This window comes from Neofelis nebulosa, chromosome 13 (genome assembly GCF_028018385.1).
Source record: "Neofelis nebulosa isolate mNeoNeb1 chromosome 13, mNeoNeb1.pri, whole genome shotgun sequence".
Lineage (NCBI taxonomy): Eukaryota > Metazoa > Chordata > Mammalia > Carnivora > Felidae > Neofelis > Neofelis nebulosa.
The window spans coordinates 54,078,212-54,104,595 of NC_080794.1; the positions used below are offsets into that span (position 1 = coordinate 54,078,212).

The 26,384-nt window shown below is 40.4% G+C and overlaps 1 long non-coding RNA gene across 10 annotated transcripts in view; it reads right to left on the reverse strand.

Annotated features, from left to right (window-relative positions):
* LOC131493036 (uncharacterized) overlaps positions 1–26,384 on the reverse strand; it is a 57,038-nt gene that overhangs the window by 28,961 nt on the left and 1,693 nt on the right. For 4 of the 10 annotated variants that reach the window (XR_009252413.1, XR_009252409.1, XR_009252408.1 and 1 more), the window contains exons 2-3: positions 26,289–26,347; positions 25,393–25,526 (exon numbers count right to left, since the gene is read on the reverse strand). This is a non-coding gene — a long non-coding RNA (uncharacterized LOC131493036). The other 6 variants (XR_009252416.1, XR_009252415.1, XR_009252407.1 and 3 more) reach the window with 4 other exon arrangements.

A 26,384-nucleotide genomic window follows, 5' to 3' on the forward strand; every position in this document is an offset into this window, starting at 1 on the left:
AACTTGCAGATCAATGGGGGTAAAAAACAGAAGCAAGTTTGAGGAGGTACTCATAGCAAAATCATGGGGTCAATTAAAGCACCTAAAAGCATAATTTTTAAAATTTTTTTAATGTTTATTTTTGAGAGAAACAGAACATGAGTGGGGGGAGGGGCAGAGAGAGAAGAAGACACAGAATCCGAAGCAGGCTCCAGGCCCTGAGCTGTCAACACAGAGCCTGATGTGGGATTCAAACCCATGAGCCCAGAAATCATGATCTGAGCTGAACACTTAACTGACTAAGCCAACCAGGTGCCCTAAAAGCATAATTTTTTTTTAAAGGGGAGAGGGAATATTCTCAGAAAGGCCAAGAAGGGAACTGGGACATTTGGCTCCATCCATTAGTAATGAGGCTATTCCTACCTTAGTGTCAGTGGAGACCAACTGGGGTGCCAGAACTCCCAATCTCCCTCGAGAGTAACAAAGAGCCCCCAAGTCAGGTTTCAAACAAGGATGAGTGGGAAACCTCGAATTCTACCACCATCTATCAGTAAAGGGACACTGCCCCCAATTCTCCTGCTGGAGCAGTGTTAGAAAAAGCCGGTTAAAACAGATGTAACTAAGATCTAGCATCTTCCAAGATAATATGAAAATATCCAGGTTCTAAGCAAAATTCACTCATAACAAAGCAGGAAGATCTCAAACTGAATTAAAAAACAATAGATGCCAAGAGGACAGGATGTTAGAATTATCTGACAAAGACTTTAAAGCTGCCATGATGAAAATGCTTCAACAAGCAATTACAAAAGCACGCGAACCCCATTTCAAAACTGAAGAATAGCAGCAAAGAAATAGAAGATACAAAAAACCTTAAATGGAAATTTTAGTAATGAAAAATACACTAAGTGAAATTAAAAACAAAGTGGAGGGGCGCCTGGGTGGCGCAGTCGGTTAAGCGTCCGACTTCAGCCAGGTCACGATCTCGCGGTCCGTGAGTTCGAGCCCCGCGTCGGGCTCTGGGCTGATGGCTCGGAGCCTGGAGCCTGTTTCCGATTCTGTGTCTCCCTCTCTCTTTGCCCCTCCCCCGTTCATGCTCTGTCTCTCTCTGTCCCAAAAATAAATTAAAAAAAAAAAAAAAAAAAACAAAGTGGATGGGCTCAAAATAAAAAATAATGAAGAGGACAAAGGAAAGAATAGTGAACTGAAAGAGAAAACCATAGACACTGCTCAATGTGAAGAACAGAGAGAACAGACTAAAGAAAAAAAGCCCCAGGAACCTGACAGACTAAGTGTGAAAAAATTAACATTCACCTTCTCAGAGTCACAGGAGAGGATAAAGAGAGTAACACTGGACACGTACTTCAACAAATAATAGCTAAAAACTCTCCAAATTTGGTAAAAGACATAAACATTCAATAAAAGGAGTAAGCCCAAACCAGATAAAGCCAAGGAAATTCCGTATTAAGACACACCTGATCAAACTTAGGAAAACTAAAGATTTTTTAAATCTTGAAAGCAGCAAGTCAGCAATGACATCTTACTTCTAGGAACAAAATCTTCTGAATGACAGTGCATTTCTCTTTAGAAACTAGAGAGGCCAGAAATAAGTGGCACAAGATTTTTCATGTGCTGAAAGAAAAGAAAAAATGTCAACCCCAAATGCTACATCTAGCCAAAATATCCTACAGTAATGAAGGGGAAATACAGTCAGTCTGAGGTGAATTCTCAGATAACAGAATTTGTCACCCTTAAACCTACCCTAATAAATGACTAGATAAAGTTCTTTAAACAGAATGGAAATGTCTAAGGAAGAAACCATGGAACACAGTAAACAAAAATGAGTCAAAATATTAGACTTTCCTTCTCTTAAATTTTCTAAGTTGTATTTTATCGTTGAAGCACAAATTATAATGTTGTCTGATAAGAATCTGAATGCATGTAAATTATGAATGTATGTGTGTAAACTATGAATGTATGTAAAATCTAAATATGCAAATGTAGGCACCTGGCTACCTCAGTCCTTAGAGCATGCAACTCTTGATCTCAGGGTTGTAAGTTCAAGCCCCACAGTGGGTATAGAGATTACTTAAAAATAAAAAAATCTTTATAAGCAGTAGAAGGATGGGGGCGCCTGGGTGGCTCAGTCGGTTAAGCGTCAGACTTCAGTTCAGGTCATGATCTCACAGTCCGTGAGTTCGAGGCCTGCATCAGGCTCTGTGCTGACAGCTCAGAGCCTGGAGCCTGCTTCAGATTCTGTGTTTCCTCTCTCTCTGCCCCTCTCCTGCTCATGCTTGGTCTCTCTCTCTCTCAAAAATAAATAAACATTAAAAAAAAATTTTTTTTAAAGCAGTAGAAGGAAAAGGGATGTAAAGGGAGGTAAGATTTCTATTCTTCACTCAAATAAAATGAGAACACAGTTAATGGGTTACATATATATATCAGAGAAACCACTAAAATAGCTACACAAAAAATATACTCAAAATCCTAGATACATTGGGGTGCCTAGGTGCCTCGGTCGGTTAAGCATCCGATTATTAATCTTGGTTCAGGTCATGATCTCACGGTTTGTGAGCTGGAGCCCCGCATCAGGCCCTGTACTGATAGTGCAGACCCTGCTTGGGATTTTCTTTCTCCCTCTCTCTCTGCCCCTCCCTGCTCTCAAAATAAACAAACTTTTATGTTTTTAATTTATTTTGACATTTATTTTTGAGAGACAGAGTGACAGAGCACTAATGGGGTGGGGGGGGGGGGAGGGCAGGGGAGGCAGGGGACACAGAATCCAAAGCAGGCTCCAGGCTCTGAGCTGTAGGCACAGAGCCTGATGTGGGGCTGGAACTCACGGACCACGAGATCATGACCTGAGCCAAAGTCAGACACCTAACCGACTGAGCCAACCAGGCTCCCCAATAAATAAACTTAAAAAAAAAAAACTATAAATACATCAAAATGGAATTCTAAGAAATGTGCAAGTAATCCAGAGACAATACAAAGAAACAAGAAACAAAATCAACAAATATAAAACACAAACCAAAATGGCAAACTTAAATCCTAATATATCAATAATTACACTAAATCTAAGTGGTCTAAAAATGCCAATGAAAACCCAGAGGTTGGCAAAAAAAAATTTTTTTAAGATTTATTCATTTATTTATTCTGGGAGAGACAGAGACAGCAAGTGGAGGAAGGGCAGAGAGAGAGGGAGAGAGAAAATCACAAGCAGTCTCCATGCTGTCAGCGCAGAGCCCAATGTGGGAGTCAAACTCACAAATCCATAAGATCATGACCTGAGCTGAAACCATGAGTCAGAGGCTTAACCAGCTGGGCCACCCCGGCGCCCCAGCAAGTTGGATTTTTAAAATCTAACCCAACTATGTACTGTCTAGAAGAAATTTAATTCAAATACAATCCTATAAGTAGGATGAAAGTAACAGAATAGAAAAATATATATCAAGCCAACATTAATTTTTAAAAACTTAATGTAAAAAAAAAAGCAAGAGTGGCTATATAAATATCAAATAAGGTAGACTTCAGAACATTGAAAATCACCAACAAACAGAAGGACATTATATAATGAGAAAAGGGTTACTCCAAGAAGGCACAGCAGTCCTAAATGCATATGTACCAGACAGAAGAGCCATATAATACGTGAAGCAAAAAACCAACTGAAAGGATACACAAATCCACACTTATAGCTAGTGACATCAACATACCTCTCTCAATAATTGATACAATAGCTACACAGAAAATTAGGAAGAATATAAAAGAACTCAGTAGCAACATCAACAAAATCTAACCGACATTTATAGAACACTTCACCCAACAACAGCAAATACACATTCTTTTCAAGTACCCAGGGAATGTGTACCATAATACAAACTTCAACAAATACGAAAGAACTGAAAACATACATAGTTCGTTCTCCAACCACAATAACCAAACTATAAATCAATAAGAGAAAGACAACAAGAAATTTTCCTAACCCTTGTAAACTCAACAATACACTTGTAGAAAAATCTATGGGTCAAGGGGAGTCTCAGTGGAAATTTTTAAAAATACATCAAACCAAATTAAAGTGAAAATAAAACATATCAAAAATTGTGAGATACCAGCTAAAGGAAATATATAACACTACGTGCCCAACGCAAGGTTAACACAAATTAGGTATATACAGGCATTTATTGCTTTATTATGATATTTACTTTATTATGGTGTTCTGGAACTGAACCTGCAATATCTCTGAGGTATGCCTATAGTGGTAATGATTGCATAACTCTGTGAATATACTAAAAATCACTAATTTGCACACTTCAAGGTGGTACATTTTATACTAATTATATCTCAATAAATTTGTTCTAAGAAATGAGCACATAAAGTTTCCAAGAGGAATGAAGTATAACCAGTAAGTTAAAAAAAACATTAAACCAGGGGTACCTGGCTGGCTCAGTCAGTAGAACACATGAGTCTTGATCTTGGGGTTGTAAGTTCGAGCCTCACATTGGGTGCAGAGTTTACTTAAAATAATAATAATAATGGGGCGCCTGGGTGGCCCAGTCAGTTAAGCATCCAACTCTTGATTTCAGCTCAGGTCATGATCTCACAGTTTGTGGGATGGAGCCCCACATTGGGCTCTCTGCTGACAGTGCAGAGCCTGGTTGGGATTCTCTCGCTCCCTCTCTCTCTCTGCCCCTCCCCTGCTTGCACTGGTGCTTGCTCTCTCTCTCTCTCTCTCTCAAAATAAATAAACAAACATTCTTTACAAATTAATTATAATAACAATAATAATTAAAGCAGAGAAAGAAGATAGTGACAACACCAAGTGCTGGTTGTGAGGGCAACACGGAAGAACACTACCATAAACACAGCTCCCAGTTCACTGGGCCCAGCAGTTTCTGAATGTGTACAATTCCTGACAACTTTGAAAATATGAGAAGGAATTGCATTGTTTTGAATTTAGTGCATTATGTAAAAATTTATTAGTATTATACAGTACTACTTATAATATGTAAAAATATTTTTTCATATTTGCACAATTGAAATTTTCCCCCAAATGCTATAGTACTCTCTTATGCAAGACTCACACACACAGAGACAGACAGATATGCACAATAAAAAAGTCAGAAAGGAGGGGCACCTGGGTGGCTCAGTCTGTCGAGCATCTGACTTCGGCTCAGGTCATGATTTCACAGTTCTTGAGTTCCAGCCCCACATCAAGCTCATTTGCTGTCGGCACAGAGCCTGCTTTGGATCCTCCGTCTGCCCTTCTCTCTGCCCCTCCCCTACTCTCACCCTCTCTCTCAAAAATAAATCAAACATTAAAAAATTATTTTTAAAAAAGTCAGAAAGGATAAACACTAAAATAATAACAAAAATGACCGCTATGTCAGTGACTAATATCAGTAGTGGTGCTGAAAGCAAACATTGCTCTGACGTATAAATCAGGGGTTCTCACACAAGGGCTTGTGGGCCAAATCCAGCCTGTTTTTACCTGGCCTGTGAGCTAAGAATGTTTTTATCTTTCTAAAGGGCCATTAAAAAATATGTTCTAGAAATATTATGTGGCCCAGAAACCTAAAATATTTACTGTATGGGTTTTCAGAGAAAAAGGTTGCTGACCCTTGATCTAAATAGTTATTTTCTTGAGGCACCTGGTGGCTCAGTCGTCGGTTGAACGTCTGACTCTTAGATTTCATCTCTGCTCATGATGCCAGGGTCATGGGATCCAGCCCCACATCGGGCTCCAAGTGAAGCCTGCTGAAGATTCTCTCCCTCTTCCCCTCTCTCCCTGCTTGTGCGCTCTCTCTAAAAAAAATAATAAAGTAAAATAAATTTTAATAGAGAGAGAGCTGCCTGGGTAGTTTAGTCAGTTAAGCAGTTGACTTCGGCTCAGGTCATGATCTCATTGTTCATGAGTTCGAGCCCCACATTGTCTGCACTGACAGTGTGGAGCCTACTTGGGATTCTCTTGCTCTCCCTTTCTCTCTGCCCCTCCCCCATCTCTCTCAAAATAAAAAAATAAACTTTAAAAAATAAAAATAATAATTGGGAATGCAAGCTGTTGCAGCCACTCTGGAAAACACTATGGAGGTTCCTCAAAAAACTAAAAATAAAACTACCCTTCGGCCCAGCAATTGCACTACTAGGCATTTATCCACAGGATACAGGTGTGCTGTTTCGAAGGGACACATGCACCCCCATGTTTATAGCAGCACTATCCACAATAGCGAAAGCATGGAAAGAGCCCAAATGTCCGTCGATGGATGAATGGATAAAGATGTGGTATATATCTATATAATGGAGTATTACCCGGCAATCAAAAAGAATGAATTCTTGCCATTTGCAACTATGTGGATGGAACTGGAGGGTACTATGCTAAGTGAAATTAGTCAGTCAGAGAAAGACAAATATCATATGACTTCACTCATATGAGGACTTTAAGAGACAAAACAGATGAACATAAGGAAGGGAAACAAAAAAATATATAAAAACAGGGAGGGGGACAAAACAGAAGAGACTCTTAAATATGGAAAACAAACAGAGGGTTGCTGGAGGGATTGTGGGAAGGGGGATGGGCTAAATGGCTAAGGGGCCCTAAGGAATCTACTCCTGAAATCATTATTGCACTATATGCTAACTAATTTGGATGTAAATTAAAAAAAAATAAAAAATAAAACAAGTTAAAAAAATACATCTTCTAGCTAAAAAAAAAAAATAAATAATAAATAAAAATAATAAAAATAAAAAATAAATAAAGAGAAGCCAGAATGTATGTAAAATCTTCTGGCTTAAAAAAAATAATTTTAAAAAGTTATTTTCTTAACAAAGATTATATTGTTAATTCTCTGTAAAATTAAAAACTAATAATATTTTATATACAGTATTAGTTTGCAGCAGCAACAGATTGTTTTACCTTAGTGTGAAAGGTTGTATGCCTAGATTTAGGGGCAGCTTTCGGAGGAAAGAGAATTTTGGGTAACAGGCTCAGAGATCAGAAAATTCAGGACTCCCTCAAATCTCATGGATATGAGGCAGGAGGTCCCTCTGGATTATCTGCCCTTTGGGCTATCCACTCACTTTCTCCATAAAAGGAAAATCATATGGGAAAGTCACCTTTTTCAGCAAGAGACAGGCTGCTTGGAGTGGGGTCAGCAAGATAACTCTGCAACCTTGGGGGAGTCTGCATTGACCTGGATTCCAAGCCAGCATTTTCTAGGGAAGTTCAAAAAAACACCACAAAAAAATAAACAAAAAACAAGCCTGACCAAAACAATATAAGCCTGACCAGCTATATATTTATTTAAAACTAAACACACACACACACACACACCTCTTCATGGTAGGATGTATTACATAGCTGTAGGCCAATACTCCTTCGCCCATATAAACAACAAAAATATATTTAAAGGTATCCAACAGTTGTGGAAGCAACAAGGATAAGGGAAAACAAAACTTCAGAACAGAAAGAATCAGGAGGAGGTACAAAGCAACAGTACTTTAAGCAGTGGTATATTATCGCTGGAATCACAAATTCAAGAGCCTCTACTAAGAGGCTAATGAGATGAGGCCAAAAGGCAGAATGAAGTTTTTCTCAGTCTTGCAGTGCTTAGAAAATAAAGACTTTCTGGGTGAGGTTACCTAAAAACAAAACAGGCAAGATATGAAAACCCTAGAGAAGGTAGTGAATTGTTCTTTGGGATCTAAACCCACTTTTAATCCAGGACCACTTACCAATTCTGGCACAGATAAAGGTTGAAAATAAGGCTTGAGCCCCTGCAGAAAGTAGTTGTTGAGGACAGAGATTTAACATTCATGAAGGGCTGGAGTTAAAAGCATGTCTTTAAATATATAAAATGTCTCAAGATAAGTACCAAGTTTGAAACTCTATGAGAAGACTTAAAATTTGTTAAGGGCAAAATTGAATAATTAAACAAGACCACAAATAGGCACCAGAGGTTAGGACTTTATCATATCTCTTAGGGTAACTTTATTCAACCCATAACAATTGTAAATGACAAGAATCAGTCACTTGAGGACAGAGCAACAGAATTTGCCCATCTGAACCAGAGAGAAAATAGGCTGAAAGGGGGGGAAAAAAAAAAAAAAAAAAAGAACAAAGCCTTAGGGCCCTCAGCTGTGTGTTTAAAAAAATAATGGCTAAAAACTTCCCCAAACTGACAAAGACAAATCTAAATGGAAGATGCTAATCAACCCCCCCAAAAATCTATGCTTGGACACATCACAATTAAACTTCTGAAAGCTAAAGAAAGAACCCTGAAAGCAGCCAGAAACAGTACTTCACCCACAGAACACCAATTTGAATGATGGTGGATTTCTTATCTGAGATCATGGAGGCCAGAAGGAATTGTCACATGATTCAAAAGTTCATAGGAAAATACATCGTAAATTCTTTATCTGCTTTGAAACCCTCCTTCAGGAACAAAAAAGAAATAAAGAAATTCTCACATGAAAGAAAACTGATAGAATTTGTTGTAAGGAGACCTACCATTAAAGAATGACTAAAGAAGGGGCACCTGGATGGCTCAGTCGGTTAAGTGTCCGACTTCGGCTCAAGTCATGATTTCACGGTTTGTGAGTTCAAGCCCCACATTGGGCTCCGTGCTGACAACTCAGAGCCTGGAGCCTGCTCCGGACTCCATGTCTCCTCTCTCTTCCCCTCCCACTTTCACACTCTGTCTCTCCCTCTCAAAAATAAACATTAAAAAAAAATTTTTTTTAAGAATGGCTAAAGAATAAACTATCCTTTACTCATAAGCTTTATAATTCATATCTCATGGTTGAAACAAGTTTAAATACCATGTTGAGGCAGGGAAATTGAAAAGATCACATGAAGGACTACATTTTGCTGCTTTTCTTGCTTCTATTCTTGCTAGGACCTGCACCTTTGCCCTACACATGCCTTATTGTACAATGTATGTCCTTATAAGGTCAAGGAGTTAATGATTTCTTTGGAGTCTTCCAGCACTATAGATAACATCTAAGGAGTGACCAGGAACGGTCCTCATGTAGTTTTCCAGACCACTGACTCACGGAGACCCCTGGCCCCAGGGCATAAGTGACCTATGGAGAACATCTACACACTGTTTTAACCAGTTCCTGGAAGCCTGAGGAAGACAAGTACTACAGTCCTCAGCAAAAATCCCAGACCCCAAGCAAAGAAGAGATTCACTCTCCTTTCAATGTCTCCCAGACACTCTATCTGCTCTCTTTCTATGTCTTCAATAAACTCTGTTCTCATCTCTTCTCAGCTCATGTTTGATTTCTATCCTGTGCAAAGTCAAGGACTGTCTTGGCTGGTCCATGTGAGATCCTCCTCTGGGTCCTTGGACTCAGCCTGCCTGCATCAAAGTAATCCTCAAGATAATAATATTTAAAAGTAGGGAAGGTAAAAAACAACTAAATGGAAGTAAGGTTTCCATATTTAACACTAAATGGTAAATGCTGACATCAGTCAATGGTGATAAACATTCAGTTATGTATATATTGATATCAGGAGCAACTACTACAAAAATTGACACCTACAGCTAGCTGTTAGAAGCAGTTAGTTGGGTTCTAACAGGATGCCTGGAGCCCAGTGAAGAGGAAGTCATGGTCAGCCATCATGAAAGTCAGAGGCCTGTCCCTGCAGGGCCACAAGGCCACAAGAAGCTGGAGCAAACCAGACAGGCCTAAGATGGCAGGTGCCATGACAGTATGAGAAGTAAATGAGATGATTCATTTTCAGAAATACCAAATAAAAGCTGTGCTGTCTACTTTACAACAGGTTTACAACCTATTAGAAATATATACCAATCATCGCCCTCCAAAATGGAGTCCCAAACCCTTAGACACTTCACTTCCTGATTCTTCTTCCCTACCCATTTCTGGGGCTTATTTTCATAGGCTTTGCAATGAGCATGTGCCAGAGAACTGAAGTCTCTGCATCACCTCAAAGAATGTATTTTTTGCCTTACATGGCCATAGGCAAATTCCGGGTAAGGCTGTAACCTCTATAGTACTCAGCCAACGAGGAATCAGGGGAGGGATGTGCATGCTAGGAGATAAATTGCCTGCTGTAACTGCACGCACACACACACACACACACACACACACACACACCCCGCCCCCGCGCCCTGCAATGTGCCTGTCCATCAGACGCCCGCTCTTGCAAGAACATTGATTAAAGCCTTGCTTCACTGTGCTCTGAATCTCCGTTTCTGTCCTTTGATAGGGTCAGTGGGCTTCTCACAACAGGAACCCCTGATCAAATAAGGAAGAAAAGTGCAAAACCTTGTTTCCAAAATATCCCTACCTCAGGTAATGAATATTCCATCCCTTGTTGACAACTGTCAATAAAAGATAGAAACCCAAACCCCAGGGCGCACAGCTCTGTCTGTCTTGAACTTAGGTGCTCTCACATCTCAAGACTGTACTTTCACTTTAATAAACTTTTCCATTTGTGCCCCCTTGTCTGCTGTGTTGTGTCTGTCCTTGAATTCTTTCTCATGAGGAGACCAAGAGGATTTGGTGACATCTTTGGGATGGGCTGGGTTGGGGTCTCAGGACCCAGGATCTCCCCAGTTCACCCAGCAACACAGCTACAGCAAAGAGTAAATGCAACCTAACCCCTAGACAGATAAATGTTAAGACCATACACTAAAGGCCTATTTCCCTCAGCTCCTCAGTTGTGATGATTTTATGAAAACTTGACTCAGCTAAAGGATGCCCACACATATGGCAAAACATTATTTGTGGGTGTGTCTGTAAGAGTGTTCCAGAAGAGGGGCGCCTGGGTGGCTCCATCGGTTGGACTTCTGACTTTGGCTCAGGTCATGATCTCATGGTTCGTGAGTTTGAGCCCCACATCGGGCTCTGTGCTGACAGCTTGGAGCCTGGAGCCTGCTTTGGATTCTGTGACTCCCTCTCTCTCTGCCCCTCCCCCTTTTGCACTCTGTCTCTGTCTCAAAAATAAATAAAACGTTTAAAAAAAATTTTTTTAACTAAAAAAAAAAAAAACAAAAAATGTTCCAGAAGAGATTGTCATTTGAATAGGCAGACTGAGTCAAAGATCACCCTCACCAATGCAGGTGGGTATCACCCAATCCATTGAAGGCCTGAACAGAACAAAAAGGTAGAGGAAGGGTGCTCTTTTTCACTGAGCTGGGATATCCATCTTCTTCCCACCCTCAGACATCAGCACTCCCAGCTCTTAGGCCTTCAGACTTGGACAGAAATACACCACTGGCTTTCCTGATTCTCCAGCTTATAGATAGCAGATCATAGGACTTCTTGCCTCTATAATTGTATGAGTCAACTCCTATAATAGATCTCCTCTTACATATACCTACCTATATCCTATTGGTTCTGTTTCTCTGGATAACTCTAATATACCAGTACATCATGTTCATATTTCAATAAAAAGAAGGTGGGGATAGCAGAGTCACTGGCATTTTGGTGGTAACTGAAACCAGCAATGAATCAGATGGCTTAAAGGAAAGACACTGAGGAGGTCAAAGGGCAAATACAAGATCTGAGAGAACTTCACACAGAAGCCTGGAAGAACAGGTCATGGAAAATGAAAAAGAATTATCTGGAAGGTAAAAATAAAACTAGCAACCCACATTGAACACACAGTTCTTCACTTGTGGAAAATAAACACAAAATGAAAAAGCAGAGATATTTTATGGAAACCAAAGGCACAACAGTAAGAATTAAGATAATCTAAACAACTAAACATGAAAAAACCAAAATCACAACAAAAGGGGTGCCTGGGTGGCTCAGTCAGTTAAGCGTCCAACTTCAGCTCAGGTCATGATCTCACAGTCTGTGGGTTCAAGCCCCCCATTGGGCCCGGTGCTGACAGCTCAGACCCTGGAGCTTGCTTTGGATTCTGTCTCCCTCTCTCTCTGCCCCTGCCCTGCTCATTCTCTCTCTCTCTCAAAAATAAATAAACATTTAAAAAATCATGAAAAATTGAAGAAAATCTGCTTTTAATTCCAATGGCACTCAATATATAGATAGATACAAAAAAACCCTGTTTAAAGTAAGAATTGATTTCAATTACATGGAGTCATCAAAGAATGAGTTATCAAAAGTTAAAAATTGACAGGTAAATTATGAAAACTAAAACTCTCAACTGAAGGCTTGAAACAGTGAACATAACTGACCAGTCGTACAAATCTCCTAGAGCATATGACAAAGGAAAGTGACTGCCAAGTACACATGGGAGGTCCTAAGAAGACTGAGCCTTCTTTCCCGGGCATTTAAAATAGTAACAGACTCTGGTCCAAATGGCGACATAGAAGGCTCCTGAAGTCACCTGCTCCAATCAACATGCTGAATCTACAGCAACGTACAATTCCCCTGAAAGAAATTCAGAACCTAGCTGAGTGACTCCTTCATAAGCAGTGAACAAGAAAATACCCACATCGAATTGGATAGGAAACACTCATACATAGCTCACCATAAACCCCACTCATGGTATGGTGCTAATATAATCAAGAGTGAACTCCCAACTCCAAGCTTTTCCATGAGGAGCAAAGGTTTAGACCCCACATCTAGTGCCTCAACTCTTAAGATTCCTACCTGGACAGGCCCCCAAAACACCAAGCTCTGAAAGCCAACAGTGCTTGCTTCCATAAGAGCTACAAAACTATAGGGATGCCTGAGTGGCTCAGTCAGTTGAGCGTCCAGCTTTGACTCATGTCATGATCTCACGGTTCGTGTGTTTGAGCCCCACATGGGCTTGCTGCTGGCAGTGCAAGGCCTGCTTCGGATCCTCTGTCCCTCTCTCTGTGTCCCTCCTCCGCTCATGCTCTCTCTCTCTCTCTCAAGAATAAATAAAAATGTTTAAAAAAAAGATTTTAAAAAAGAACCACAAGACTATAAAGCAAACAAAGAACAGTTCTTAACAGACTCCTGAGACGCTAAAGCTATCATCCCACGTCTCCATGCAGAAAGAACAAGATCTCCCAGTCTTTTTCCAAAAGAGGCCCATTTGCATACTTTTGCTACTTGAAGGCCAGGCATCTACTTTAGCAGGCAGTTAACTGGATCCTCCCAGAAAGCCAGAGAAACCATGACACCACTTCCACCTTCTCCCTAAAACCCACCACAAAGAGCCAGTATCTGCCTGGCAGGACCCTGGATATTATCTGGCACCCCAGCTTTCATGGTTACTGCCCAAGTGACAAGCCCCCAGATCACCTGGCTCTGACAGTCACCGGGACTTACATTCATGAGACTCACAGGACTATAGCAAACAAACAGCTCTAAACAGGCGTAGGACAATCCCATCCCCATGAGTATATACCCAAGCCTGGCACAGAGGGAGCATTAAAAAAAAGCCCATCTCCAATTTCTCCCTGGAAAGGGCCTAACTACATATTTTCCCAGCTGCTGCCCGATGGTTCAGCTTCCAATAAGCCTGCATCTAGGTGCCAACTGAGATCCTTGCCTTTGGTACACTGACAGTTCTTGGCACACCCTTAACTACCAGGAGCCACTGAAAACAAAGGCAGCTTAGACAACACAAAGGTCTAAGATACCTGAGTGCTGGTGAGGCTGCGGAGGAAAGGGAATCCTTGTGTACTATTGGTAGAAATATCAATTGGTGCAGCCTCTATGGAAAACAGCATGGAAGATGCTCAAAAAATTAAAAATATGGGAGCGCCTGGGTGACTCGGTCAGTTAAGCCTCCAACTTCGGCTCAGGTCATGATCTCATGGCTTGTGAGTTTGAGTCCCGCGTCAGGTTTTGTGCAGACAGCTTGGAGCCTGGAGCCTGCCTCAGATTCTTTGTCTCCCTTCCTCTGCCCCTCCATCGCTCGTGCTCTGTCTCTCTCTCAAAAATAAACATTAAAAAAACTTTTTTAAAAATTAAAAATATGATCCAGCAATCCCACTTCTGGGTACATATCCAAAGGGAAAGAACACAGGATATTGTAGAGATACCTATACTCCCATATCCACTGCAGCATTACCCACAATGGCCAAGATACAGAAACAACCTAAGTTGTCCATCAACAGATGAACGGACAAAGATGTGGGGTATACATACATACACTAAGGACTATGATTCAGCCATGAGAAAGAAGGAAATCTTCCTATTTGGGACAACATGGATAGATTCTGAAATCATTATCATGCTGGATGAAGTAAGTCAGACAGAGAAAGACAAATAAATATAGCCCAGCATCATATATACGTGGAATCTTAAAAAAGTCAAACTCCAGAACAAAAGGTAGAAAAGTGACTGCCAGGGGCTGGCCGGTAGTGGAAACAGGGAGAGTTTGGTAAAAGGTTACAAATTTTCAGCTGTAAGATGAATGAAGTGAGGATCTAATGTACAACATGGTAACTATAGCTGGTAATACTATCCCATGTAATTGAAATTTGCTAAGAGAGGAGAACTTAAATGTTTTCACCAGAAAGTAAAACCAAATAAGTATGTGAGGGAACAGATGTAACAAACAATTAACTAGATGGGGGAATACTTTCACAATGTACATGTACATCGAATCACATTTTTTGTTGTTGTTAAAGTTTCTATTTTTCGGTAATCTCTACACCCAACATGGGGCTTGAACTCACAATCCTTGAGATCAAGAGTTTCACGCTCTTCCAACCAGGTGCCCCTCCACTTTAAATATCTTACAATTGTATTTGTCAATTATACCTCAAAAAAACAGAACACACTTAAACATAAAATAAATACAATGAAATAGTTACAGTGTTCCAGCTTAGGAGAATACCAGGACCCTGGCCCAATACAAGACTGAAAGTTAATCGTAAGATTACAAAATGCTTCCCTCTCTACAACTTCCCACCATATCAACAGGCTCCAGGGCAGTAACAACAGATAACAGATGAAAAAGCTATAGTTTCAAGACCAAACTGAGAAGGCCAAAGTCAAGAGGGGAATCAAAAACAAGGGCACTTAGGGGTGCCTGGGTGGCTTAGTGGGTTAAGCATCGGACTCTTGATTTTGACTCAGGCTATGATCTTATGAGATCAAGCCCCATGATGGCTCCTCGCTGTCAGCTTGGGATACTCTCTCTCCCTCTGTCTCTGGCCTTCCCTGCCCATGTATGTTCGTATGCACGTGTGCTCCAGGGCAAGCTCTTTCTCAAAATAAATAAATAAAAATTAAAAAAAAAAAAAAAAAAGGACAGTAAAGACATTTGAAGACTCTGGTACCTACAGCTGTTTAAAAAACATTAAACATTGCCCATCTCCTAGCCAAGTTAACATAAATCCTCACATTATAAACCCATTTATCTCAGTTCTGTTACAGGATACATGTCCAGCGTTCAAAAAAAATTGCAAAGCATATCAAAAAGCAAGAAAAAAAGCACACAGAAGAGACAAAGTAGTCATCAGAACCAGACTCAGATACAACACAGATGTTGGAAGTACGACACAGGGAGTTTAAAATAACTATGATTAATATGTTAGAGAGTTGAATGAAAAAATTAGACAATATTCAAGAACAAACGAGTAATATAAGCAGAGAAATAGAAATTCCAAGAAAAAAAAGGAAATGCTAGAATTCAAAGCCACAGTAATAGAATTGAGGAATGCCTTTGATGGGCACATCACAAGGAAAAAACCAGTGAACTTAAAAATAGGTCAATAAAAACTACACAAACTGAAATGTGAACAGAAAGAGGATGAAAAAAATAGCACATCCAAGAACTGTGGGTCAACATCAAAAGGTATAATATATGCATAAGTAGAGTGCCAGAAGCAGAACAGAGGCAGTATCTGAAGTAACAATGACCAAAAAATTCCAAAATTAATGACAGATTCAGGAAGTTCAGACAATACCAAGCGGGAAAAATACCAAGAAAACCACATCTAGTCACATCATATTTAAACTGCAGAAAATCAAAGACAAAGGGGAAAATCCTGAAAGAAGCACAGAAGTGGGAGGTGGGGGAAGGCTGGGGGGAGGGGGGTGCACCTTACCTACAAAGGAACAATGATAAGAATTACAATAGACTTCTCAGAATCCATGCAAGCAAGAAGACTGGAGTGAAATATCTAAAGCTTTGAAAGCAGATACAGCCAGGCACACCTGGGTGGCTCAGTTGGTTAAATGGTTAAGCATCTGACTCTTGATTTTGGCTCAGGTCCTGATCCCAGGGTCCTGAGATTGAGCCATCTGTGGAGCCTGCTTAAGATTCTCTCTCTCTTTCCCTCTGCCCCTCCCCCTGCTCATGTTCCCACGGGGCACACACATCCGAAGGAAGGAAGGAAGGAAGGAAGAAAGGAAGGGAGGGAGGGAGGGAGGGAGGGAGGGAGGAAGGAAGGAAGGAAGGAAGGAAGGAAGGAAGGAAGGAAGGAAGGAAGGATGGATGGAAGGCCCACCAACCTAGAATAAAAAAGATGCACCGAGGGGCGCCTGGGTGGCGCAGTCGGTTAAGCGTCCGACTTCAGCCAGGTCACGATCTCGCGGTCCGGGAGTTCGAGCCCCGCGTCAGGCTCTGGGCTGATGGCTCGGAGCCTGGAGCCTGTTTCCGATTCTGTGTCTCCCTCTCTCTCTGCCCCTCCCCCGTTCATGCTCTGTGTCTCTCTCTGTCCCAAAAAAATAAAAATAAAAAACGTTGAAAAAAAAAAAAAATTAAAAAAAAAAAAAAAAAAAAAAAAAAAAAGATGCACCGAGGCATACATTTATATAACACTGAATGACAAAGATAAACTCTTATAAGCTTCCAGATGAAAGAACACTGACTCACAAAGTAAAGAGATATATCCTAACTTTAGATTTCTCCTCTGCAGTGGTGAAAGCAAAAACACAATTAGATTATGAGAAAGAATTTCAATGCAGAAATGCTATACACAAATAAATTGCTTTTCATATGACAGGCCCCAAATCGGATATGTTCAAACGGGCAGGGCCTCAAAGAATAAATCACCTACGGGATCTCTGCAGAGAAAATGCTGAGGAGGTACAAATAAGATGCCAAACAAGTCTCAAGCAAGGGGAAGGTGAAGAGGAGGGGAAGGAGTGGGAAACAACAGATCTTGTTGGTGATACACAGCTACAACTAGATGGATAATATTAATGTGATGTGAAATGTACCACGTAATGTTAAAGACCTGTTGAAACAGAAGAGACTCTCCGTAAGGAAGGACCAATAATACACTGATAAGTTAGCAAAATGAAGGAGTCTGGGTATGGGGTGCAGGAGACCAAAGCTTTCTAAGATCGTCTAAGAGGGGCTGGAGGAGGAAGGGTAGCAGTTGCTACACCACGGAGCAGCAGAAGAGCCATGAAGCTTAATCCTGATGTGTCAGTAGATATGCGCTCAGTTATAATATTCAGCAGTAAATTGGTAATTGTGAGAATTAAGAATCAGAAGTCTACCAGATTAACAAAGAAGAAAAATTAAACACTAAGAAGTTTGAACAAGCCAGAAAAAGTAAAGTTTCTGAAAATGTACAATTAAATTAGTAGCATAAAATTGTGGTATATATTTGTTTATGCTTAAATATAATATTTAGCAAACTAAGATGGATATATAAAACCAAATATATGGATTATTGCAGAAAATGTGAATGGATACATTTCTTATCCAAGACGGATTGACATGGTGATCAAAAAAACCAAAATGTAGGGGCGCCTGGGTGGCGCAGTCGGTTAAGCGTCCGACTTCAGCCAGGTCACGACCTCGCGGTCCGTGAGTTCGAGCCCCGCGTCAGGCTCTGGGCTGATGGCTCGGAGCCTGGAGCCTGTTTCCGATTCTGTGTCTCCCTCTCTCTCTGCCCCTCCCCCGTTCATGCTCTGTCTCTCTCTGTCCAAAAATAAATAAAAAAACGTTGAAAAAAAAAAAAAAATTAAAAAAAAAAAAAAAAAAAAAAAACCAAAATGCTGACATTTGTTGTTTATAAAAAAATAAATCTGAAAGTGATAAGGAATGGTGAAAAATGAAGGAATGAACAAAATGTTACAAAAAAATGCAAATAAAAGGGAGGCAAGCATGGCTTTATTTATATCAGATTAACTACAATTTACAGCCTTTACTTTCAGGAGGGCAAAGACAGACATCATGTAATGATGATAAATGACAAAAATTAATCAACATTTAAGTTAAATCTACATGCATCCAAACAGGTTTTTAAAAATTGCCATAATTACAGAATAATTTGGTTAAAGAAAACAAACAAACCACAATTACAGTGAGAGACAATATATCTCTATCAGTAAGAAAGGACAAGTATCAGGGCGCCTGGGTGGCTCAGTCGGTTAAGCGTCCGACTTCAGCTCAGGTCACGATCTCACAGTTTGTGAGTTCGAGCCCCACGCTGGGCTCTGTGTTGACAGCTCAGAGCCTGGAGCCTGCTTCACATTCTGTGTCTCCCTCTCTCTCTGCCCCTTCCCTGCTCATGCTGTGTCTCTCTCTGTCTCAAAATTAAATAAACATTAAAAAAAATTAAAAAAAAAAAAAAGGACAAGTATCAAGTGGAGTTTATTTAACCCTTGTGTAGGTAATAAATGACAGCTAAAATTCAACAGGCACTTACTTGGAAGAGTACCTTTCACAGAATATTTTAAATATATATTATTTCATATTCAGGGCAAACCTATAACATAGGTATTATTTCCCCCCAATTAACAGATAGGAACACTGAGACAGAAAAAAGTTATCGACTTTCTAAGGTCATCCTTAACTGGAATCGGGTCATCTGACGATAAAGATCCGCTTATAATTGTTCTGTTATACTGTGGTTTCAGAGAAAATATTATTAAATTCTATAAATTCTATAAAAGAGGTTTTATAACCTACTTTGTCTGATTATGACATATAAAACCAAAATGAAAAATATAATCTCTACCAAAAAGTCATTAACTCATGAGATGGTCTCCAAATTAAAAACTAGGTCAAAGAAAAGTAACCAACATCCAAATTACTAATTTCCTAGAAAAGAACAAAGTGGGCACTTCTTATTTTGTTTAATGTTCATGTATTTATTTTGAGAGAGAGCACAGGAGCACAAGCAAGGAAGAGTGTGGGGCGGGGAGGGGTGGAGACAGAGAATCCCAAGCAGGCTCCATGCTGTCAGTGCAAAGCTCTGCATGGGGCTTGAACTCACAAACTGTGAGATCATGACCTGAGCTGAAAACAAACATTGGACACTTAACCAACTGAGCCACACAGGTTGCTCACCCCATTTAATGATTTTCAACACTATGTGCCGCTGTCCTAGGTACTTGGGATACAACAGTGAAAAACAAAATTCACCTCCTCTAGCCTTCAGGGGTTGGGGGGGGGGTTACATTGATTCAGAAAGGGGAAAACAGAGGGTAAACTATATAATAATAAAGAAACCGTAGAGTAGGTTAGATGAAAAGTGCTATGTTAAAAATACAAAGTAGACCAGGGCACCTGGGTGGCTCAGTTGGTTAAACGACTGACTTCCCCTCAGGTCATGATCTCACAGTTTGTGAGTTCGAGACCCACGTAGAGCTCTGTGCTGACAGCTCAGAGCCCGAAGCCTACCTCAGATTCTGTGTCTTCCCCTCTCTATACCCCTCCCCTGCTCACAGTCTGTGTCTCTCTGTCTCCCAATAATAAATAAATGTTAAAAAAAAAAAAAAAAAGTGTTTTTTTAATTAAAAAAAAAAAAAAACAAAGTAGACCAAAATTAGGCGATGCGAACACTGGGGGTTAGTGTAGCAATTCTAAGCTGGGCGTTTGCCTAGACCGCACTGAGCAGTGACCTTTGAGCCAAGCCCTGAGGAGGAATGGGAGTGCACCACCAGGCTCCCTGGGTGAAGCACATTTGGAAGGTACATTTGGTACAAGGATGAAGGTGGCATTGCGCATGGTATGTTCCAGAACAGCAAGCAAGCAAGCAGGGCTAGAGCACAGTGATCAAGGGGCTAAGGAAGTGAGATCAAAATGGATCGAAAATGAGCCACATAAGCCACTATAAGAACTTGGGCTTTTACTCAGAAAAAATGTAGATGCCGAACAGAGGAGCGACCCAAAAGAACCTGACTCATATTCTACAAAGAGCACTGTGGATGCTGTGCGGAGGGGCCAGGATTGAGAAGCAGCAAGACCTGCTCTGTAACTATTTCTATAATCTAGACAACAGCAGATCAATTATTCTGGCCTGGTGAGGGTAGCTGCAGCAGAGAAGATCAGAAGAGGTCACACTTTCGATACATGTTAGATACAGGGCCCAGTGGTTGTGCTGACAAAGAAGATATGGAGCACAAGAAAAATGAAAAAAAAAATTTTTTAAAGGTCAAGGATGATTCCAAAGAGTCTGCTATTAAACAAGGAGAAGGCACCAGAGGGGGCTGGTTTGGGAGGGGAAGCCCAGGAAGTCAATTTTAGTTACAATGACCTTGAGTCTATAAAACATTCAAGTGGAGACAGAGAGCAGTTAGATACATGCATCTCAAGTGCAGGAAGAGATCTGCAGGCCAGAGATTATCAGCAGATGAGAACAGACGAGACCGTCAAGGAGAGGGGGTGCTCAGACAGAGGAAGGACCAGGACCAAGGACTGAGCTCTAGGGCACACCAACATTCAGAGGTAGGAAGAAAAGGAGGAACGAGCAAATGAGAGAGAAGGAATATTAACAGAGTGTGAAAGCCAAGTGAATCAAGTGAATCAGAAGGAAAAAGTAGCCAGTGGTGTCAAAAGTGACTAAAAGAGCACGTAAGAAGAAGCCTTTTACCACTGGATTCAGCAATGGAGGGCACTGCTGAGTTTGACTAAAAAAAAAACGAAGGGAGAAGATAGGGTTTTAAGGTTTTTAGTTCATAGCAGGATGCTAAATTAACAACCATTGTTGGCTCCCTCCCAGAAGATCAGTCCAGGGAGAAAGAGCTGGAAAGCAAAGCAAACTGTGAGTAACCCTTTGTGGGACTCTGGTTAACTGAACTCGTGTGTGTGAGCCATGCTTTTTGCTGGAACAAAAAGTACCTACTCCCACTTGGGGATGACAAGTGACAAACTGGGAAGAAACAACCACAACTTTTATCATGTTCTAAAGCAAGATTTCCTTAATATAAAGAAGTTAAATCTATACTTTAAAATTTTCCAGAAAGAAGGGAGCCTGGGTGGCTCAGTCAGTTAAGTGTCTGACCTCAGGTCAGCTCATGATCTCACGGTTCATGAGTTCCAGCCCCATCAAACTCTGTGCTGACAGCTCTGAGCCTGGAGCCTGCTTCGGATTCTGTGACTCCCTCTCTCTCTCTCTGCCCTTCTCCCGCTCGCACTCTGTCTCTCTCTCTTAAAAATAAACATTTTTTCAAATTTCCATAAAGAAAATCCAGACCCTAGATAAATTCACTTAATTTTATAAATAAAAAATAAATAATACCAATCTTACGCAAACACTTCCAGAGATGAGGTAATGAGGAAATCAGTAACAAGTTTTTTGAGGCCAGTATAAAATTGACATAAAACCTGACAAAGACATTATAAGAAAGGAAAATAACAGTCTCTCTCATGAACAAAGACAAAGACAAAAACTGTAGACAACTTATCATGAAACATATTTAAAGGTGATAGAATAAAAAGGCCAGGGGGGATTTTTTTCCTGGTTTAACATCTGAAAATCAAGCACTAATAGATTTACCTCAACCAACATGCTAATATCAATCATTAAAAGAACACAGGAGAAAACCGTATATAATCATCTCGGTAATCAACACCCATTGGATGATAAAAACGCTCAGCAAACTAGGAGCAGAAGGAAACTTCCCAAAGAATATCTACCAAAAAAACATACAGCACACATCAAAGTGATAAAATATTAAAAATTTTCCCTTGAGACTGGAAAGAAAGCAAGGATGGACTAGTCCTATTCCATAGTACTTTATAGCTCCTAGCCGCAGCAATAAAGAGACAAAATAAAAAAATATAAATTTTTAAATGAACGAAAATCTATTAAATGGGGGCACCCAAGTGGCTCAGTTAGTTGAGCATCCAACTCTTGATTTTGGCCCTAGTCATGATCTCAGGGACATGGGAGAGAGCCCCACATTGGGCTCTGTGCCGAGCATGGAGCCTGCTTAAGATTCTCTCTGTCTTTCTGTCTCTCTCTCTCCCTCGGCCCCTCTCCCCCCACTTGCAAGCTCTCTCTAAAATTTTTTTTTTTAATTTTAAAAAAAGACAAAAGAAAAAGTAAAAAATGTCCATACAACATAGTTGTGTAGGTAGAAAATCCAAAATAATTTACAGATGAAATATGAGTTAATAAATGGTAAGTGTAGAGGCCACATTTAGGCAACAGCCTTGAACAATGAATATAGAAAGGGCTCAGGGGGACCCCAATCCCCTGGCTGAATACAAACAGTCTCATTAGATGACACGCCTCAAAATATCCATAGGCCTTAACTAATCAGTGGGCTAGTTACAACCACGCAGAGTTACCAAGAAAGGGAAAAATTCCATTTGTCCCCTACCTTCTCACTTTTCCCCTTTAAATACAGCACCCACCACTGCCTTATTGCAGACAACCTCTGCTTTGCTGTCCTGCCCTCTACTCCCTTGGGGTGTATTTGATAAACTTCTATCTCCTTTGTTCTGCCTCTGGTGAATTCTTTCACCTCCATCCTATTGGGAGAGACATCACAGTAAGGTCACTAAAAAAAGTTCAATATACAAAAATTCACTATATTTCTATATATCAGCAACACCCAAATAAGGAGAAAAATTTTCAACTAAGGATAACTCTAATAAAAAAAAGTACAAGACGTATATATAGAATTTATCAAACAGTGCTGAGAAAAAGAGAGCCTAAATGAAGAAAAATGTCATGTTCATGAATTGAAAATTCAAGTCTTGGGGCGCCTGGGTGGCTCAGTTGGTTGAGCATCTGACTTCAGCTCAGGTCATGATCTCGCAGTTTGTGAGTTCGAGCCCTGCGTCAGGCTCTGTGCTGACAACTCAGAGCCTGGAGCCTGCTTCCGAGTCTGTGTCTCCATCTCTCTCTGCCTCTCCCTTGTTCATTCTCTGCCTCTCTCTCTGTCAAAAATAAATAAACTTTAAAAAAAAAAAAAAAAAGAAAGAAAATTCAAGTCTTTATTAATATGACCAGTCTGCCAAATCAATCTATAGATTCAATGTCATACCAAATTCCAACAGATTGGCGGGGGGGGGGGGGGGGGGGGGGGAGTTGACAAAGATTATTATAAAGTTTATATGGAAATACAAAGGACTTAAAGTAGCCAAGACAAATCTTGAAGAATGAAAGTAAAAAACATATTCCCACAGATATGAATACTTTTTATAAAGCTACAATAATAAGGGCAGGGTAGTATTGGCATGAGGCTAGATAAAGAGACAACTGAAGAGAAATAAGAATCCAAAAAGAGACACACACATACATGGTCACCTGATTTTCAACAAAATTCTCGTGGGAAAGGAAGTCTTTTTCATAAAAGGTACTACAGGAACGGGATAGCCATAGCTCGTGACAAAAAAAGAGACAGGGAAAGATACATGTGTATGCATTTATATATAATAATTCAAAATGGATCATACACTTCAATGTGAAAGTAAAACAATTCGAGCTGTTAGAAGAAAGCACAGGTGGATTCCCTTATGACTTTTGGACAGGCAAAGATTTTTTAAGCAGGACACAAAGAGCACTAACAATTAAAGAAAAGATCGACAAACTGGACTTGATTAAATTCAGACAAAGTCTCAAAGAAGATATTTGCAGTACATGTATCCGACAAAGGACTCCTATAAAGAACATACAAGGAATTCCTACAAGTTAACACAGCAAAGACAAGCTACCAAAATTTTTAATGGACAAGACTGAAACACACTTCAACAAAAAGATATCAGAATGGTCAGTTAATATGGAAAGATGCTCAACATCATCAGCCTTCAGAGAAGTGCAAATTAAAATCACAATGAGATACCACTACATTCACTCACCAAATACTGAAAAGAAAAAAAAGAAAATGAAAACAAAAGAAACCTCACAAACAATATCAAACGCTGTCAAGGGTCAAGGATACAGTGCAACAGGACTGGGGGATGGCTGGTGGGAAGGTAGAGTAGTACAACTATTTTGTCAAACCACTGGCAAAATCTGTCAAAGCCAAACAGACATATGTTCTAAGACCCATCAATTCCACTTCTAGGTTTATATGCCTCAGAATCAAGTGCATATGTACACCAAAAGACATATACAAAAGCCAGAATTAAAAACAGCCCAAATATCCATCTAGAGCAGAATGGATGAACTGTGGTAGAGTCATACAGTGGGAAAAAAACAAACTAGTGCTACCCGCGGATGATGTTACAGACGTAACACTCAGTAAAAGAAGTCAGATGAGACACAAAAGAACATATATTGCATGATTCTATTTATATGAAGTTTAAAATAAGACAAAACTAATAAATGTTAATAGAAATCAAAATAATGGTTCCCCTCGAGTGAGAGTGGGCAAGTACTGTCTTGGAAAGAACACAAAGGAATTCTTCTGCATTGCAGCAAACGACCCTTATTCTGACCTGGGTGATAGCCGCCCAGATGCATAGTGTACGAAAAATTCAAGTTGTGCCCTTCCGATTTGTGCACTTAATTTCAATTTCAAAAAAAAAAAAAAAAGAAGAAGAAGAAGAAAGAAAGAAACATTAACAACTTGAAAGTAACAAGATTTTTTTACCAACTGGATGTGTAGGTTGCAGGCAAAGGCCAGCACTTAGAACAAAAGCTATGTTTGTTACCTGGATGATGAGCTGGCTGGTAATAACATTTAGTAGGAAATAAAGAAGGGTGGCTGGGCAGCGGGGGGATCTATAGAGTTTGAAGGGCCTTTAGACGAGCCATTCACAGTTGGCCATTAAGGTCTAAGGTAGGGGAGAGGGCTGGACCAGAGAGCCAGATTCAAGCATCCCAGCAAATGGTGCATCTCCAGAGAGAACAGACTAGTCAGCAAGACCAGGAGAGTGAGGACAATCACTGGAGAGTGAGGAGATCAATAACAGACACTGTGGGAGAAACAATAAGAGGCAAAAAGAGGAAGAAGACTCTACTGAGAGGACAGAAAAGAATTCCAGAAGGAGGAATAGACCAGAAAACAACCAACAAGACTTTCTAGAAGAGACTGGACATGAACGTAAAAACTGGACAGAATGCTCAATTCACTGAGCATTACCTTAATTAAGGTAACTTCAGTACTAAAGTATCCATGACATTTGCCATAATAAGATCACTAATGTCCCTTACCAGACAGATCCAACAGTGATTTGGTTTGAAATACGGAAAGGAAATGGGGAAACATTTGCCAGAAAATACCTTTAACCCATCTGTTGCACACTCTATACATATCATTAAAGATTATCTGAAGGTGGTATAATCCATTCTTTTTGGAGACATCCCTGGTTCTATGCCTGGATTAGGCAGAAAAAGGTCGATGGGGGTGGGAGCATACCTGGGTGGCTCAGTGGGTCAGGCATCAAACTCTTGATTTCAGCTCAGGTCACCATCTCACAGTTCATGGGATCAAGTCCCGCGCTTTCCAGCCTACTTTGGATCCTCTCTCTCCCTCCCCTACTTGCGCATGCTCTATCAAAATAAATAAACAAACATTTTTTAAAAAAAGAAAGAGGTCTATGGCACCATGGTGTTTTGGCCTTTAGAAACCCGGACTGAGTTCTCCTTTAGCACAAGTGTCCTGCTTCCCTTGAGGAGCAATTATAGGCAGCAGGCTGCATTACTTCTCACAGTAACTGAAAGATTATTTACTATGTTACACAGGAAGAACAAGACAGGAACATTTTTAAGAACTCTTATGTCTTCTGGGGCGCCTGGGTGGCGCAGTCGGTTAAGCGTCCGACTTCAGCCAGGTCACGATCTCGCAGTCCGTGAGTTCGAGCCCCGCGTCGGGCTCTGGGCTGATGGCTCGGAGCCTGGAGCCTGTTTCCGATTCTGTGTCTCCCTCTCTCTCTGCCCCTCCCCCGTTCATGCTCTGTCTCTCTCTGTCCCAAAAATAAATAAAAACGTTGAAAAAAAAAAATTAAAAAAAAAAAAAAAAGAACTCTTATGTCTTCTGAGGAATTAGCATGACAGTTTCTTCAGGGGCCAATTCAAACCATGCAACAGAAAATGTCTGCATTTTTGCTACGACTATCAGAAAAATCGGACAGATTTGGCTGTAATATAAAACCTGCATATTTCTGCACACCACTTTGTCCTCATATTGATGCGCTCCTGACTATTTTCCCTGAAGCTGATTTTCATCTATTTCTATGTTTCCATTCTAACCTATTGACCCTTAAAAGCCTCATACAGTCACAGTAAACAAAATAGGGAAAATAAACAACTCACCTGAGATCTATTCATTTTCTATGGAACTAGGAAACATGTAGGGAACTACAAAGGTGGAGCTAGGGGAGAAGAAAGAAAAAATAATCACAAGAGATC